Source organism: Chinchilla lanigera, unplaced genomic scaffold (genome assembly GCF_000276665.1).
Source record: "Chinchilla lanigera isolate Chin_1 unplaced genomic scaffold, ChiLan1.0 scaffold00021, whole genome shotgun sequence".
NCBI classification, from domain to species: domain Eukaryota; kingdom Metazoa; phylum Chordata; class Mammalia; order Rodentia; family Chinchillidae; genus Chinchilla; species Chinchilla lanigera.
Window position 1 is genome coordinate 17,518,726 of NW_004955422.1, and position 17,701 is coordinate 17,536,426.

At 48.1% G+C, this 17,701-nt stretch overlaps 1 long non-coding RNA gene across 1 annotated transcript; it reads left to right on the plus strand.

The window, feature by feature from the left end:
* Window positions 1–8,784: 8,784 nt before the first annotated feature.
* LOC106148456 lies at window positions 8,785–17,270 on the plus strand. The gene is made up of 3 exons (XR_001233907.1): window positions 8,785–8,883; window positions 14,194–14,264; window positions 17,039–17,270. It is a non-coding gene; the product is annotated as an uncharacterized LOC106148456 (long non-coding RNA).
* The last annotated feature ends 431 nt before the right edge of the window (window positions 17,271–17,701 follow it).

Below are 17,701 nucleotides of genomic sequence, written 5' to 3' on the forward strand. Positions count from 1 at the left end.
GCCCCCTGCCCTCCCGCGCCCCCCCGCCGCCCGGCCCGCCTGGGGGCGCCCGCTGGAGAGACTGGGCTCCAGGCTTAGGCACTGGATTTCCATCCTGGAGGCTCGGCTACCTGGCAGTCCCTGAGGCAGGTGTGTCACCTGTAGAGCCACTTCCGAGGACTTGGACCTTTACTAGGGGGGAAACTGAAGCACAGGGGGAGTTGTTCCAAGACACAGTGGCAGTCAGTTTCAGGCTAGAAGTCGGGGCCTCCACGTCTGCGCACTTTCCTGAGTATGGCCAGTCCCTTGGAGCATCCCTCGCCACCTGTCCTCAGTTGGGGATGGCTGTTGAGAGGGCTACAGCTTCGGAGCCTAGACGAGTGAACGAAGCTGGACTGGCTGGGAGCGGGGGGGGGGGGGGTGTGAACATGAGGTTTCACCTCTAACCTAAGTGTCTTCCCTCTACCTTCCTGATTATGACCCGAGAAAATGGACCAGCAGATTCACTGCCCTAGCAGTGCCTCTCCACCACTGGCTGGGGAACCAAGAACCTCTGAGCCACCGCAGACCCCACCAAGAAGTTTCCAAAATTCTGATACCCAGCACACAGACACTGAGCTCCAGCTTCTTGCTCCCTCTGCTCACCCACCCCAGCCACTGGGACCCTGGGACAGGGAGGCCTGGGAAGGAAAACTCACCCACCAGAGCTGGGAAGGGGCACCAAAGGGACTATGGGACCCGTGGGTCCAAGTTCAAAGCCTGGCTCTGCTGCTTTCTAAAACCACTGTGCCCTGGACTGGTCTAGATGGAAGCTCCCCTATGTAATGACAATGGCTGTGCCAACCTGGCAGGTGCAGAGGAGACTCACGCACCCTCAGCACCCGGTGCGCCCGTGCACGTGTTCCACACCTGGTGCACTGATGGGGCCTTCTTCACATTTCTGTAACAGCTTTGCAAAGCTCATGGTCAGGCCGAGCCTCCCACTCTCGTGGTGCCTATATACTAGGAAGGGACACAAACACAGGAAGACAAATTAAAACAGAAAACAAAAGTTCCACTAACAAGCTGTGAGGGATGCCAGGAAAACCAAGGGTGTTGGGCTGCACTGTCCATGGGAGATTCTGACTTAGGACATTTGAGGACAGAGGAGTGGCTGTGCTTGCGAAGAGTAGTCAGGTAGAGAAAAGCCAGGATGAAGGCCCCAGGGCAGGAGCCTGGCTGCAGGATTTGTAGGGGACCAAGAAAAGGGAAGTTGCAGTAGCTGGAGGTAGGGTGGAAGGTTTCCAGCCATGGGAGAGAAGCCTGCTGGGGCCAACACATGTCAGCAGGGAAGGGATCCAAAGAGCAATGGGAAGCCTGGGGAGCCATCGCAGGCCTGCACAGTGATCTTCAGCCACACTAGGCCCAGTCCTGCCTCAGAGCCTTTGCACTTGCTGTTCTTTCTTCTGGGGCTCTTTTACCCCACTTATCTGCTTGACTCACTCCATTGCCACTTTAGCTCCTCAGCCCAGCCTTTGCCCAGCCCCTCTGAAAATTGTGAACCATACTCTTCTACCACCCAGTCTTGCCAGCACTTCTCGTGCTGCCTGCTCTCTGTCTCTGCTTTCCTTTCCTTTTGCACCTATCACTGTGGACACACTGCAGGTTTACTTATTTTTCTCCCCTCTGCTAGAATGAAATCTCCCGTGGAGCAGGAATAGCTGTTTATTTTGTTCCCTGCGATGTTTGCCTGTGCCTAGACCAGGAACTAGCACATAGTAAGTCCTCAATAAATGTTTGTCAGAGAAATGAATACAACAAAAAGACCTGATTCCTATTTATAAAAGGAGAATTCTGGCAACTGAGTGGGGATGGGACAGTCAGGAGGACAGGGAGACCTAGACGAGATGGCATCTTGGGGTGCCAGTGCTGTAGCCAGTGGGAGGGGCTGGCTTCTCCAGAAGAGCTGATGGGACTTGCTAAGGGCACTGGCTGTGGGGAGAAGTCTCCCCTATTGGAAAGGTTCTGCTTGTCCAAAGTTCAGGTTTAGGTTCTAACTTTGGGAAAGGAAATGGAGAATCGGAAGACATTAGAGTGAGTTATGTTTATGATTAAAAGGAGAAGGCACTGGAAATACAAATTTTTTCTAAAAAGTGCCCCAAGGAAGGGCCCACCAGAGAGCCCCCGGGTGGGAAAGGATCAGACCTTGGGTCTTAAGGGACATCAATGCAAGATCCCAGGTCACATCAGACTCCTATCAGAACTTCTAGAAAAGCCATTTGCAAAGAACACACTAGAATTCATCACTATTTCATTCTGCAGGATTCTGACATCACAAGGACAGTAATTTTTAGACCCTTCAGTAATGTCATAAGCAACCAGAGAAAGTGCTAAGCCTCCACTTCCCCAGAAGGTTGCCTGTTACAGCTCTGTTAGGAACTGTTCTTAGGCCCAGCATTTGGAAGTGCTCACTCTCAGTTCCTCAGAGGCAGGTTCCAGCTGAGGGAAGTAACCGGGGGCCCAGCACCTGTCCCATCTAATCGCTTCCGGGGACAGGGGCTCAACTGGGGTCCAAGTAGGGCCTGGACACTTGGTGGAAAGCGCCTGTTTGGGTTCCTTCCCAAGCTGGAACATGCTGACTCGGGAGAGTTATTCTGGGCGCTAGAGCCCCACCCACCTGGCAGGCCTGCCTGGGGTGGCCAGAGGTGTGCCCCCGGCGGAGCCCTGGCTGAGCCCCAGCAGCTCCGGAGGCTCCAGCGGGAATGAGCACTGACCACGTGCCCCTCAGACCCTACACCAGGCACCGCCTCCCAGCGACCTGCGCTAGGACAGCCAGAACAGGCAAGCAAAGGCAGGCCGCCAGCACTTGCGGACCTCTGGAGGGCTGGGTCCGCAGCAGGGCGAGGCTCCTGAGGAGATGCCTGGGGGTGCAGGGTGCAGGCTCAGCCTCTCAGCCTGTTTCCTCATTTATAATACAGGAATGATGACATCCACTCTTTTTATTATTTTTTTCTTTTTCTTTAGTACTGGGGATTGAACTCAGCCTTCACACTGAACTGCATCCCAGCCACGCCCTTTTGAGATGGGGTCTTTCTGTGTAGCCCAGGCTGGCCTCGAACTTGCAGTGATCCTTCTTCCTCAGCCTCCCAAATGCTAGGATTACAGGAATGCACCACCACACCCCACACCCCTTTATTTCTCATTTTGAGTCAGGGTCTTATTAAATTACTAAAGTGCTCAGACCAGACTGGGTTTAGACTTTTGATCCTCCTGCCTCAGCCTCCCAGACTGCTGGGATTACAAGCATGCACCACCGCACCTCTGCTCAATTTATCTCTCAGTGCTTATGTTAACCTCAAAGAAGACTTGCAGAAATACCCATATGCCTTAGAGCGCTGCATTCACATAAATTGTGATCGACAGGGACCCAAGGGAGAAAGGGAAAATGGGGCACACCAGGAAACCTTCAGCAGACACTCCTTACTTCTCTCTCCAAAAGTGGCTGCCTGTCCTGTGTGATTCTGTAGACAGCTGTGGCAGCCCTGGGATGCGACTGGACAGGCCATGGAGGTATCTGCTCTACTCCGCGGTTTCATTTTTCACTGCAGGTTAGGGAGTGGACATTCAGCTGTCACTGTGTTTTTAAATGTCTTCAGGACTCCTGTAGTGGGTTGAGTGATAACCCCCAAACAGATATATCCTCATCCCTGAGACCTGTAAGTGTTTATGATTTGGAAAAAGGATCTTTGAAAGTAGAATTAAGGTAAAGACTTTGAGATAAGGAGATAATCCTGGATTATCCAGTAGGGCCACAAATACAAACCCAAACGCCCTTATGAAAGAAAGGCAATGCTGGCGTGGTATTGTAAGCACAGTACTTAGGAGGCTGAGGCAGGAGGATCGCCTTGAGTTCAAGTCTGGGTTAATAGTGAGTCTGAGGCCAGCCTGGACTAAAAGCTCAGAACTGTATCAAGAAAAAAAAAAAAAAAAAAAAAAAAAAAAAAAAAGAAGAAAAAGAACAAGAAAGGAAAGAAAAAGAAAAAAAGAAATGCAGGCCAGATGTGGTGTACATACCTTTAGTTCCAGGCTAGAGAGGCTGTGACAGGAGGATCACTTGAGTCCAGGAGTTCAGAGCCAGCCTGGGTAACAGAGTGAGACCCTTATCTCAAAAAACCCAACAACAACAATAAAAAAGGCGGAGGGATCGGAGACAGACGGAACAGGTAGTGAGATAAGGGAGACGGTCACTGAAGAAAAGGTGGAAATCAGAATGATGGAGTCATAATCCATGGACACCTCGGGCCACCACAAACTGCAAAAAGCAGGAAGGACCCCACTGCCACTGAGCCTTCAGAGAAATGCGGCCCTGAACACACCTTGATCTTGGATATCAGGCCTCCAGCAATGTGAAAGAAGTGTCTGTTGTCCTAAGCTACCAAACTAGTGGGGAATTGGCCCACAATCCAGTTTTAAGATATCTTCTCTATTTCACACTAACATGGCACTGTTGAGTAGCTACAAGACACTGTCTGGCCTGTGATGCCTAAAATGTTTATTGTTTGGCCCTTTACAGAAACATCTGCCCAGCCCCTGCTCCAGAGAGGCTGAGGGAAATATCTGTTCTAGAAAAATAGAAAGCAGGGTGAGCAGTTCAAGGGGTGGAAAGGCCTCACCAGGTAGGCAATGTTTCTTCCAGGGCCTGATGGAAGGAGAGAGAGCAAGTCTTTCAGCCAGTGAGAAGGGCCAGGGCAAAGGCCCAGAGGCACAGAGACGGACTGGTGCAGGGGTAGCAGAAAAAGCCAAGGTCAAGAGCAGCAGAGCCCGTGTTCCGTGGGACAGCCAGGTACAGAGGGCGAATGTGACTTGGTTTCTGTTTTATAGATTCTGCTCCTGTGTGGGAAATAGAAGGGGCAGGAGAGGAACCAGGGAGGCCCATGAGGAACATTGCAGTGGTCCAAGTTCTCAAGGATGATAGCCAAACCAGGCACAGTAGTGCACTCTGGGAGGCTGGGACATGAGGAATGCCAGTCTGGGCAATTTAGTGACCTACAGAGAACCTGTTTCAAAAAATTTAAAAGAGGGAGTTAGAGACTGTGAAACCCCAGGGTTCAATCCCCAGTACTATTAAAAAATAAGAAGATGGCGACCAGATGGCAGCAACAGAGATGGTGAGAAGTGACTGGAGCTGGGGTCTCTGTGCGGGTAGAGAGGACAGGAGAGCAAGGTCAAGGCTGGGAGGAGGAGGATGTCACACAGTTCTGCCAGAGAGCAGGGGTGGCCAGGCTGCCAGTCGCTGAGCTGACGGGTGCCCTGAAGGGAAGGAGAGAGATGTTGGAATGGGCTTGGTTCACTGTGGGGTGGGAAGTGGGGGTCTCACCTTGAACTGTAGTTGTGATCCTACTAGACTTGCGCTGGAGGGGTAGGGTGGGCAGGGCTAGAGCTCAGGGATCTGCGCTGGGAACATGGGACATTTCAGCGTTCAAGGTCATGATCCCAGAGAAACAACTATGAAGAAAGATGTTCACAGGTTGAACCTTGGGGCTCACCAAGATCAGAAGTGAGCAAGGAGGACTAGGACTGAGAGATGCCCAGAGGGGAGGGGAGGAAGTGACCTGTTGTAGGTTCATAGACTGCTGCTCTCCGGGCCGGTTGGATAGGATGAGACTTGCCCATGAGACCTAGCACAGGCCGGCTGGCCATGACCTTGAGGACAGCTGTTTGGAAATCAGGAGCAGCTCTCACGTGTCTGCCTTACACTGGTCGCTACAGGCTGTGACGGGAGCTTAGCAGACTGCACAGGACCTCCGTAGCGGCAAGACGCAAAGCACCTTTTCCTGCATCTGGATGGCAACCTGGATGGCAAGTTGCCATAGCTCTTGAGTCACTCTCAGGGGCCACAGTGTCTTTGGGTCACTTGTGATCCCAAGAACAGACTCGGCTCAGGAGCTGCACCAGTTCCAGTCTGACAAGCAAACTTCTCAAGTGTGCTAAAAAACTCAGCTTCTCTCAACTAACAGGCCTGGGCTTGGGCAGGAAAGCTGCAGTGATGGGGTACAGCTGAGACCCTCCTTTTTTCCTCTCTCCCCTAGCTCTGTAGGCTGGAACTGTCCCAGGGATGGGCAGAGGAGACACGGAAGGGCTGGTGAGACTGGTGCCCCAGGACACTGTAGGGTTGGTGGATGTTAGGTGTGGATTCTTTCTGAGCACGGAGGACAATTCTCAGTGTCTGCTCCCTGTGAACACTTGTGTTTGCCTGGTCATCGAGCAGATATGCTCAGCAAGCCCAGCAAGGCCACCTGTCCAGCTCCACAGACAGCCAGGCAGCTACAGCCATACATTTGGCCTTTAAGTTGTCAGGCCAAACAACGCCAGACATATGTGCCGTCCCCCTGCCTTCTTCATAGCTCCAAGAGACATATGGCCCCTTAAAACCTTTCTGGTCAAGCTTGAGATGAAGGAGTGGGCAATGGGTTAATAGGGTTTGCCTGAAACTGAGAGGTTCCCAGGACATTGGACATTAGGGCTAAAACTGAGGCTGTCTCCATCAAAAAGGAGTAGTCATCCTGGGGCCTGAGTACACACAGGACCCCAGATAAGAGAACAAAGTAGGCCCCAGTCCTGGGCCTACTACTTAAAAGTTATAAATCACAGCCATGTGTGATGACACCAGCCTGTAATCCCAGCACTCTGGGAGGCTGAGGCAGGAGAATCACAAATTCAATCTTAGCATGGTGACTCAGTGACTTAGCAAGACCTTGTCTCAAAAATAGGAAATAAAAAAGATCTGGGGTTATAGCTCACTATGAAGGCCCTGGGTTTCATTTCCAATACCGGGCGGCGGGGGAGGGACTACACTCGCACGACGTGTAAATCACACCTCAATACATCAATGCCATTTTTTATGAGATTTTTGTAGACAGAAAGGGACAAAAGAGCTATTTTGACTGATCATACCCTGCTTAGAAAATAACAGCAGCAATGCTAAAAATTATGGGTGTCTTTGTAGGTGTGGCAAAAGGATTATTACATAAAATGTCTTTAGGAGATTTCTTCTATGCTATGTCATGGAGAAATATCAGATGTGTACAACACACTTTCCATATTTATGTCTCTGGCTGGTATGGCAAAACATTAATATATTTCAAACCTAGACAATAAAAGTATGGTTGATCACAGCAGGAAAAAAAGAAAGGTATATACCAGCAAACAAGCCGTGCATAAGGAGCAGTCCATCCTCCTGGCTGGACAAATGTAGCTCATAAGAACTAGAAGGTGATTTCATGTGGAGCTGTTGGGCCTCCTTGGAGTTCTGTGCTGGCACATGGTTCCAAATGACAAGAAGAGACAGAGCCCGAGGGCCCCTCCCTTCAGCGGTGGTTCTGGAGGTGGTACCACATGGCTTCTTGTTCTTTGGACAGGAAATTATTCGGGATCCAAGCCTGAGGCTCTGTGGGGAAGGGCAGGCTGTGGGAGGGGCTTGCTAAAGCTTTGGCTCTGGGCAGGAGGGCATCTGTGCGTGTGTTTCTTCTGTCAGGCCAGGGTTAAGCCCCTTCCGGTCACCAGCTCCTCACGCTACAAGGAGCCTTCCAGTGCCCCCTTTGCTGTCCCGCTCCTCAGCTTCAGCACCTGAGCAGGAGTCTCCCTTCTTAAAAAAACAAAAACAAAAACCCCCAAATCCTGGCCAACCCCTTCCATTCTTTTCTCAATCAATGTCACATCACTGTCTATACTCACAACCTCTTGTCTTCACTGCCTACGCCTGCTGCATCTTGCTTCTAGAATCTGCCGCTTCTAGTACCCCACACCTCCCCTGCCTCCTTGAACCACCGCCAGCCTCCCCCACCTCCCACCCCGCTCTGGGTCCTCCTGCCACACACCGCCCCCTGGCGTGTCCAAACTGATGGTCCTAAAATGTTCACATTCAGTTGGTGGCCAACAAGCTGGGGAGGGGCTGGGTGCTTCGGGGATGGGGGGGTGGGAAGGAAGGACATGTACACAGACTGGTGACTCCCAGGTCTGGGGCCGGGAGCAGCTTGTTGGTTGGGTGTGGACAGAGAAGGGGACAAGAGGACTCCAATCCTGTGGAATATTGTGTAATTTCTGCTCGGAGACAATCCCACCCCAGTGGGATCCTGACACAGACATCCGCAGCAGTAGTGATGGGAAGAGAAGTCACCAAAAGAGCCCAGGACAGGAGACCTCACTTGGAAGTGGTGGTGGGGAGGATGCAGGCCTCAGGCTGTGGCTGAGGGTACACTAGATGGGTCCATGGGCCTCTGCTGGCCTCATCTATCTGCTGGTGTGTTAGAAGCAGCAGCAGCCCCAGACTCTGGCGGGAGTGAGAAGTGGCTTTTTTGGCTTCTAGGCCCTGCAGAATAGCTGGCACTTGAATGAACCTGAAGACACTGTTGCTGGGGGAGTTGGGCAGTGCGGCTATGCGGGCGTCACCAAAGCTGGCCAGGAGGACCCTGAGCTGGCTAGCAGCTCTCAGAGCTCCGGGATCAACAGAGAAGCTAAGAGCCCACTGCTTAAGAGTGCCAGGCACTGGGGACCCACCTCCTGCCAGGGCCCCCTCCCACTGCTGGCCAGGATCCCATGCCTTTCCCTGCCGGCTGGTAATTCTCTAACCGAGAATTACCAAGGGCACAGTGACCGAAGGGAACAGTGCTGGCCAAGGCTTTGGGAACAGCCGGCAGGGCACGGGTACCTTTGATGTGGAGCACCGGCCTCACAGTCAACAAATGGCAGAGGACTTTGCACCAAGATTGTTTCCCCACAAAGGAAGGGACAAGTCACAGTTTCCCCGCCCCCCCCCCCCATGGCTAAGCCAGAAGGTGCAAGACGCATCACGGAAGCTCAGCTTGCTCATGAAATCCTCCTCCCGGCCCACCAGGAAGGTCTCAAGCGATGCCTGTTCTGCAGAAGGTGGGGGCTGGGTTGAGGCTCCTCAACAAAGAAGGAGTGGCGGTGAAGTCCCCCTTACTTGTTCTTTTCTTTTTTTTCTTTTTTTTCTTTTTTTTTTTTTTTGATACCGGAAATCAAATGCTTTTTAGGTTTTCGGTGGGTAGGGGGCCGTATTGAGAATCAAACTGAGCACCTCGCGCTTGCCAGGGAGGCGCTGCGCCGCTGAGCTAGATCCCCACAAGGCGGAGGTGTCACTTGCCTGCCAGGTTCGCGGGCCGCCACGTGGCCACGAGGGGGCAGCAGCAGCCTGCCCTGACGGCTCCTGGCGCGAGAGAGCCAATCTCTCCACAATGGACAAAGAGCATCTCTGTTGTCTAACTAGAAATGGGAGGTGGCAGGGTGAAGTCACAGACCTGTCTGGAGAGACGGCAACTGTGTGCACGGAAAGGGAAGACCATGGTCTCAGAGATCGCTAGACGTGCTTGGAAACTTACTGTCTATGCTGACCTTGGGCAAGTTATTGAACCCATGGGGACCTTGGGTCTTTTGTTGTTTTAATTTGTGCCAGTGGGTGAAAGGTAGGTGCTTCACTTACCTCCATCACTTTGATGGAGGTAAGTGTGATAATCAGATAGCAAATACACTGGCTCAGCAGGAGTTGTGGGGCTGCAACGTCCCAGCCTTTGCCTGGCGGGGAGGCCCTGGTTCGCATCTGGGCAAGTCTGCCTGCGGGCCTGGCACTGCTGCACGGGAATAAACGCTCCACCCATATCAACAGATTGTCTGTGAAGCTAAGTCTTAACTCTCTGGCATGGACTTTGTGGCTCTTTACTGACTTGCCTGTGTGATTGCATTCATTCCTCCTCCTTCTCCTCCTAGTATAACCCAGGCCCAGCTTTCCTGCTGCTGACGCCTCCTGGGCCACCTGTCACCCTCTTGCCCCTGTGCTTTGCGGTTCTCCTCCCTGTGTCTCCAGTGTTTTACCCTGGATCCCTACTCAGCTGAGAACTTGTGTGGGGCATCCCCAGCCCACACTCCTGTTTCTACCTAGCCTGTTGCACTGTCTCCTGGTGACACTTCAGTGTTTTGTGGGATCCCTACTAACCTGTGGGCTTCTTGGGGCGGGGACCCTGTGAATCTTCCTGGCCCTCTATGACTTCCGCAGACAGGACATGTCCTCCCTTGGCCAGTATATCTACAGAGCTGTGCCTGCCACTGACACCCAAGTACCCACAGCAAGTGATCCTTTCCAATTTCCATTTTGTGCTAAGGAAAGTGAGGCTCAGAGAGGCTAAGCAGGTGACTGGGGACCACCGCCTGTGTCCTCTTCAGAGTCAGGGAGCAATGTGCACTTAGGAGTCTGCCCACTGCATCCGTCACAAGCAGCTGCTTGAGGTCTGTCACTTGTGCAGGGTCAAGGATGTTAATGCCTCCTGAATCTGTCAACCAAGGCAAGTGCTCCTGAGGGATGCTCTGATGACTACCCCTCGCTGGTCCCCACCAGGTTTGCCAGATCTGGAAAGGAAAACCCCAGGCAGAGTGTCACTGTCGCCCTCACCTGGCTCTCTTTGGAGACTCAGGACTCTCAGTCTGGGAAAGCTAACTGATAGATACAAAGGAGCAGTGAGGATTCTTATCCACTTACTCCTTGCTAGCCCAGTAGACTGCTCCCACCCATAAGCTGGGCAGGAGCTCAGGAGTCGAGAGCAGGCAAATGGCACTAGCCCAGTCTGTGATTGACTGTTAGAGGTGCCTAGCAAACTCATATGCTACCCTTTGTCAATTTCTCTATTGAGCATCTCAAATATTTGAATGATCTCTTTGGAACTTGGAGGAATAAGACCTCTGTTCGTCACGTATATTACACAACATCTCCTAACGTATATAGGTTGAGAATCTTAATCTGAAAGTTCAAAGTCTGAAGTGTCCCAAAATATGAAACTTTTTCAGGGTCAATGTGACCAAGTGGAAAATTCCACCTCTGATCTCACCTGACAAGTCACAGTCAAAATGCAAATGCACTAAAAATATTGAATAAATACACCTTTGGGGTATGTGTATAAAGTAGACATGAAACATAAATAAATGTTATGTTCAGACTTGAGTCCTACCTCCAAGATACTTCAACATGTATATATGTAAATATTCCAAACTATTTCCAAGTTTTAAAAAATCAAAATTGAAAACATATGTGGTCCCAAATAAAGTGATACTTTATTTGTATTTAACTTTATAATGCTTTTCATTTTTACATAATTAAATATTCTGCCTTCTTTGTCTTTTGAATTTCCTTCCGTGCTTACAAAGGCTTTCTGTACCCTCAAGTCTAGAAAAATATTTACACAAGTACTACTTGTAGAATTTTCATTATTTCCATTTTGGGTTTTTTTTTTTGTTGTTGTTGTTGTTTTCCAGTACCGGGAACCAAACTCACGATCTTGTGCTTGCCAGGCAGGCGCTGTGCCACTGAGCTAAATCCACAGCCCCACATTTTGACACTTACATCTTGTAAGCTTCCTGCATTTTGGAGTAAGGAATAGGCATCTAATTTTATTTCTTTCCAATTGGCCATTTAGTTAAGATCATCATATACTGAATGATCTGTTTTTCCCCTACTGATCTGAAAAGCCTCTTTTTATCACTAAATATCTCCAAAATTCTGTGGACAATTAACCTGTCTCTATTCCACCGATCTGTTTGCACGGATATTGTTGTTTTCATTATTTTTTTTTGTTTTGGTTTTGTTTTTGTTTTTCTCCGGTACCGGGAACCGAACTCACGACCTTGCGCTTGCCAGGCAGGCGCTTTGCCGCTGAGCTAAATCCCCAGCCCCTTGTTGTTTTCATTATTGTGGCTGTAAGTGATGACACATTTTAACATTAAAATTGTGCTATGTACTCTTTTGAATGAGTTTCAGAATCATTTCATTAAGTTTCTTTCCCAAAAAGCCTTATTGGATTTTTGATCAAATAATACTGAAATGTTAGGTGCATTTAGGAAGGACCAAGACTTACACAGTGAAGTCTTTCTACTCAAGAACACAATACTGCCCTTCATTTATTCAAATCTTTTTCAGAGCATCAACAGCATTTTATAGTTTTGTTCATAGCTGGCCTGCAGTTTCTTGTAAATTTATGCCTAGTTATTCTACATGCTTTCTAGATAGTTGTTAATAAATACTTTTCATTGGTATTTCTTTTTTTCTGAGGCTGGGTCTCACTATGCTGCCCAGGCTGACCTCAAGCTTGTGAGCTCGAGCCTCAGCCTTCCAAGTGGCTGGGAACACAGTGCAGGTTACCAGCCCTGGCTTATTTGCCTTCTGCTCTACTGGGCTGATATGTACATATAAGACATCTATTGGGGTTTTTTGTTATTACTTTGAAAATGGCCATTCTTTCGGGTATTCATTCATTTTCTATTTTGATTTACAGAAGACTTGTAGAAATAGTACAGAGGGTTCCGGTTTCCCCTTGTGTTAACCCAGTTTCCCCCTTATGCTAATAATTTATGTAACCACCAAACAATTGTCGAAATGAAGGAATTAGGCCAGGCGTGGTGGAGCACGCCGGTAATACCAGTGCTCTGGAGGCTGAGGCGGGAGGATCGTTGCGAGTTCAAGACCAGCCTGGGCTACAAAGTGAGCACAAGGTCAGCCTGAACTGCATAATGAGACCCTGTCTCAAAAAGACCAAAAAAAAGAAATGAAGAAATTAGTGTGTGGCACCATGCTAGGAACTCCAGGCTTTAGCAGTCCCTAGTTTTCCCAGGGATACCCAAGCTCATTCAGACCCCAGTCCTGAGCCCCCACACTGCATCCAGTGGACGTTTCTCTTGGGGCTCCTCCAGTCTGTGACATTACATGGCCTTTCCTTGTCCTTTCATTTTTGATGCTTTTGAAGAATATTGGTCAGTTGTTTCATAGAATGCCCTCAGTTTGGGTTTGGAGTTTTTTTGTGACTGGGTCAAGGGTATTGTCATTGGAAAGGGTATCACAGATGCAATGTGTCTTCCTAATGAGCTGCATTGGGAGTACTCAACGTGGGTTAGTATTGCACAAGACATTAACCTTGAGCATTTGGGTAAGATGGTGTCTGTCAGGAGTCTCCACTGGTAAGTGATTATTTGTCCCTTTTAATTACCAAATGTCTTAGAGAAGATACCTTGAGGCTGCAAATATCCTAGTTCGACTTCAACTTTTTCTCACCAATGTTAGCATCATCCATGGATCTTGCCCACAACAGTGATTGATATCATATTCCAGTGACAATTTCCTGTCCCCTCATTCCTTCCACCTTTGTTAATTGGGCTGCTTCTGTAAGGAAGAGCTGTAACTTCTCTCCCATTCATTCCTTTTCAAGAAAAAGTTGATACCAAAATGAACACCTGCATATTGGTTTTATGCGCTGGGTTTTAATTGAATATGATCATAATTTTGTAATTCAGGCTCTTCCAACTTTGTACATTAGGGGCTCTTCTAGTTTGGCTCCTGTGACCTTCTAACATGCCTGCTCTCAGGGGCTGGGGATTTAGCTCAGCGGCACAGTGCCTGCCTGGCAAGTGCAAGGTCGTGAGTTTGATTCCTGATACCAGAAAAAAAACAAAAAACAAAAAAGAAAAACCAAAAACAAACCAACAAAAAAAACATGCCTTGAGACCCCGTCTCAAAAACATTTTTCAAAGGTGGGGTGGGTCAGTGACAGAACATTTCACTAGCACACACAAGCCCCAGGATTAAATCTCTAGTAACACAAAAGAAGAAGAGGAAGAGGGAAAAGGAGAAGGAAAGAAACAGAGAAAGAAGGAAAGGAGGCATGTATGCTAGAACGCTCTCTTGTCTTTTTAAAAAATTTATTTTATAGTTCTTATCTTGGATTTTTTTTAGCAACTTCATCATATTAACTACCAAAAAAAAAAAAAAAAGATGGTTTTGCTACCTCCAGTGTTTCTACCCATTGTCCATCTTTCATCTGACTGCACTATTAAATAAGCTTTTGCCTTTAGAATAGTTTCAGGTTTACAAAAAAGCTGCAAAAGTAGCTCTGTATATGTCACATCTGATTTCCCCTATAGTTAATATCTTACATTGATATGATACACAATTGCTGAGCCAAAAACATTATTACTAACTAAAGTTCACGGTTTATATTCAGATTTCTTTAGTTTTGACCTGACGTCCTTCTCCTGCTTCAGGATCACACCCAGGATACTGCATCCTTCTGCCTCCACCTGCCAGAGGGTTGGGATTATAGGCACCCACTCTCATGCCCAGCATGGATGTTTATTTTATACTTTGGGTCTATTTCAATATTGTTTTGCTTACTTCATTCTCAGGTTGTCCCAGCTATGGCCTTCAGGAGCTCTTTCAGCTGGTTTCTATGTCCCTTTGACACATCTCCACCATTGTGAGTACCTTTTTCTTTCTTAGCACTTCCTTAATTTCTGAGTCTACAAGGTGTTCCTTGTAAGACTACCTTGTATATTCTCTGTCCCAGCCCTAGAGTTAATTCGTTCTGTCTCAGCCCAAGCAGTTAATTGGTTCTTCAGGGAGCTCTACTTTTTCTTTTTTTAACTCAACAGCAGCATTAGAAACCAAATCTGGACACTAAGTATATTTTGAAAAATAAATATAAATTTATTATCTTGGGCTTTCTAGATGTCATGCTGGCTAATTTTTTAAAACGATGATTTATGCCAGGTACAATAGCACATGCCTGTAATCCCAGTGTGGAGGACCAACTAGGCAACTCTCCTTCAAAGTGGAGCAATTGGCTCCATTTTGGCTGAGCCTGACCCTATTTCCATGTAGTGATATGTACAGAGCTGGCTGGGACTTTTCCTTATCCCTTCAGCTGGCTTTAAGCAATGCATATTGGTCTAGCCAAGGTGCTGATGGTAATCTTTGGAGATGGCAGTGTTGCTCCCTCGAGTGAGCTGGGATGAGGCGGGATGTGTGAGCCAATGCTCCACGCTATTGGCTGGGACTGAGCCTTGGGATAGAGGCTATGACTTCCTGGGCCTTCAAACATTACACATCAGAGCTGAAACACCTACCCTCAAGCATTAGATGCTATCTCAGTTGTGTTATGCAGATTACTCTTTCTGCATATCCTTCTCTCTGAATTTGCAGAGGTGATTTCAGGTCTCCTACCTAGCCCAGTTTACAGCACTCTCCTACTTCCCGTGATTCTCACAGTCACTCATCCTCAAGCCACTCCCTTCTTCATGAATGAATAAAAACTGGGTTCAGCCTTGTGTTGAGGCCGTTATTCTGGATAGCCATCATCATGGCTGGATTCAGGACCCCTTGGCTCCCTATAACTACAAATATGCTTTAGTGTCCTTATTCTCGTCATGGGTTGCACTGGAAGTGGTAGATTGGAATTAACTTGCTAGAATTCCAATAACTTTTCACGGGATTACAAATATAAACTTCCTGGGCCGTCAGGAGAACTGGGTAGGGCACTCACGAGACTGAGGCAGGTGGATTCCCACGAGCTGAGGCCAGCTTGGACTACATAGTGACTTCAAGTCCAGCCTGAACTACATAGTGAGACCTTGCCTCACAAGAAAAAAAAAAAAAAAAGATGATGACTAGGCCAGGTGTGGTGGTACACACCTATAATCCCAGCACTCAGGAGGCTGAGGCAGGAGGGTCACTCTGAGTTGGAGGCCAGCCTGATCTACAGAGCGAGACCCTGCCTCAAAAAGACAGACCAAAAAAAAAGATGATAATTTAATCACTTTCTCTACAATATTTATACATATTTAATTCTTTTTCTGTATTTTTTGTTTTATATATATTTTGTTTTGTTTTGTTTTTTGAGACAGGGTCTCATTATGTTGCCCAGGCTGGCCTTGAACTCACTATATAGCCCAGACAGGCTGTAAACATACTCCTGCCTCAGCTTCCAGAGTGCTGAGATTATAGGGATGCACCACCACACCCAACTGTTCTCTGTATTTTTAAGGAGGCAGCATAGCCACACAAAATTCATGAGCTACAAAAGAATATTGCTTTTTATGAGGTGCCAGGGATGGAGCCCAGGGCTTTGCCTATGCCGGGTAAATGCTCTACTACTGAGCTGCATCCCCAGCTCCAAGTGCAATTTCTATGTTGCTTTTTATTACCTAACATTATATCTTCAGCATTTTCCCATATGCTTAGTAGTTCTTCAAAAGCATCATTTTTGGGCTGGGGATGTGGCTCCATGGTAGAACACAAGCTTAACATGCAAGAGGCCATGGGTTGATAGCCAGCTTTGCAAAAAAAAAGAAAAAAAGAAAAAAAGAAAGAAAGAAAGAAATCTAAGCATCATTTTTCATAGCTACTTAATAATTTCTCATATGACTATAATTTATTTAACTCTTTTAAATAACATGAACTATTTTAAATAACCATTTAAAGCAGCATAACATTTACCAGCATTTCAACAAACCCTGAGCCACATTTTATTCAGGCTCCAGATTACATAGCTATAGCACAGGACCGAGAGTGGAAAAAGACTCAGAGGTCAGGGCTCAAGTTAGAGCTGGGGCCCAAGGTGACACCACACTTCCCAGTTCCTGTGTGCTTCACGACAGCTCTGACTGTCATGAAGTCATGTCAAGAAGTCATAGCCTCTGTGCTTCTTCAGCTCTGGGATGCTGTCACCTCCTCCTCTTCCTCCTTTCCCTCCTCCTCCTCTTCCTCCCTTTCTTCCTTCTCCTTTTCCCCTCCTGCAAATCCTCCCCATCTCCTCTTCCTTCCCTCTTGTTTTTCCCTTTTTCCTCCTTTCCTTCTTCTACTTCCCTTCTCCATCCCTCCACCCTCCTCACTTTTGCAGTCTGGGTATGGAACCCTCCCCTGTTAGGCAAGCACACTACCACTTAAAGACAAAGCACTCAAGCACTTAAAGAAGCCCTTGTTTCTTCTTTAACATCAAACTGGCATCTGTCCATTGCCTTAGTCCACTTTCTGCCGTTGTATCAAAGTACCTGTGGCTAAAATATAGATAAGGAAAAGAGGCTTATTTCGCTCACAGCTCCGGAGTCTAAGAGCACAGTGCCAGCATCTGCGAGGCTCCTGATAAGGGTGTCATGGTGAAGTGATCGCACGCTGAAAGAGGGAAAAGAAAACCAAGGAAACTGAACTCGTTTATAACAATCTGCTCCTGTTATAACTAATGTGCTCTTGCAGGACCTACACCAAACCCTTCAAGTGGGCAGATCCTTTGTGATCCAATGCCTTGTGGAGACCCTCCCAACACTATTACAGTGGGGACCAAGCCTCCTCGTGCGTTTCGAAAAGGACAAACCAGGCCAGAACTGGAGCATTTGTTATTCATCGATTTGTTCCACAAATATCCATTGAGCTTCTACTGTGTGCCAGGCACTGTTCCTCCAGCTGTAAATACCAAATAAAGATCTCTGCCCTGTGGAACTTTCACTTTAGAGAGGGGAGACAGACAGACAGTAAGAAACGTAGTAAACAATTGCACGTGCTAGAAGTCTTATTTGATAAAGAAAGGAAAATGTAGGGCAGGGTGGAGTGAATCAGGGGAGCACAGAATGGTTAGGAAAGGTCTGGTGGAGGTGGTGAGACTTGAGCAAAGAGCAGAAGGAAGGGAAGCCTGGGCCAGAGGACGTCTGGGGGAAGGACATTCCAGACAGAAGGAAGAGCCAGGGCAAAGTTCCCGGCTTGAGAGCCAGTTTGCTTTTTTTAAGCACAAAAGCATTTTTCATGTTATTCTGTGTTAGTCAGTACCCGAGAAAATCACCTTCAAGGAGGAAAGACTTCTATTGGCTCACGGTTTCAGAGGTTTTAGTACACAGTCACCTGGCTTTGCTGTTTCTGTCCCAA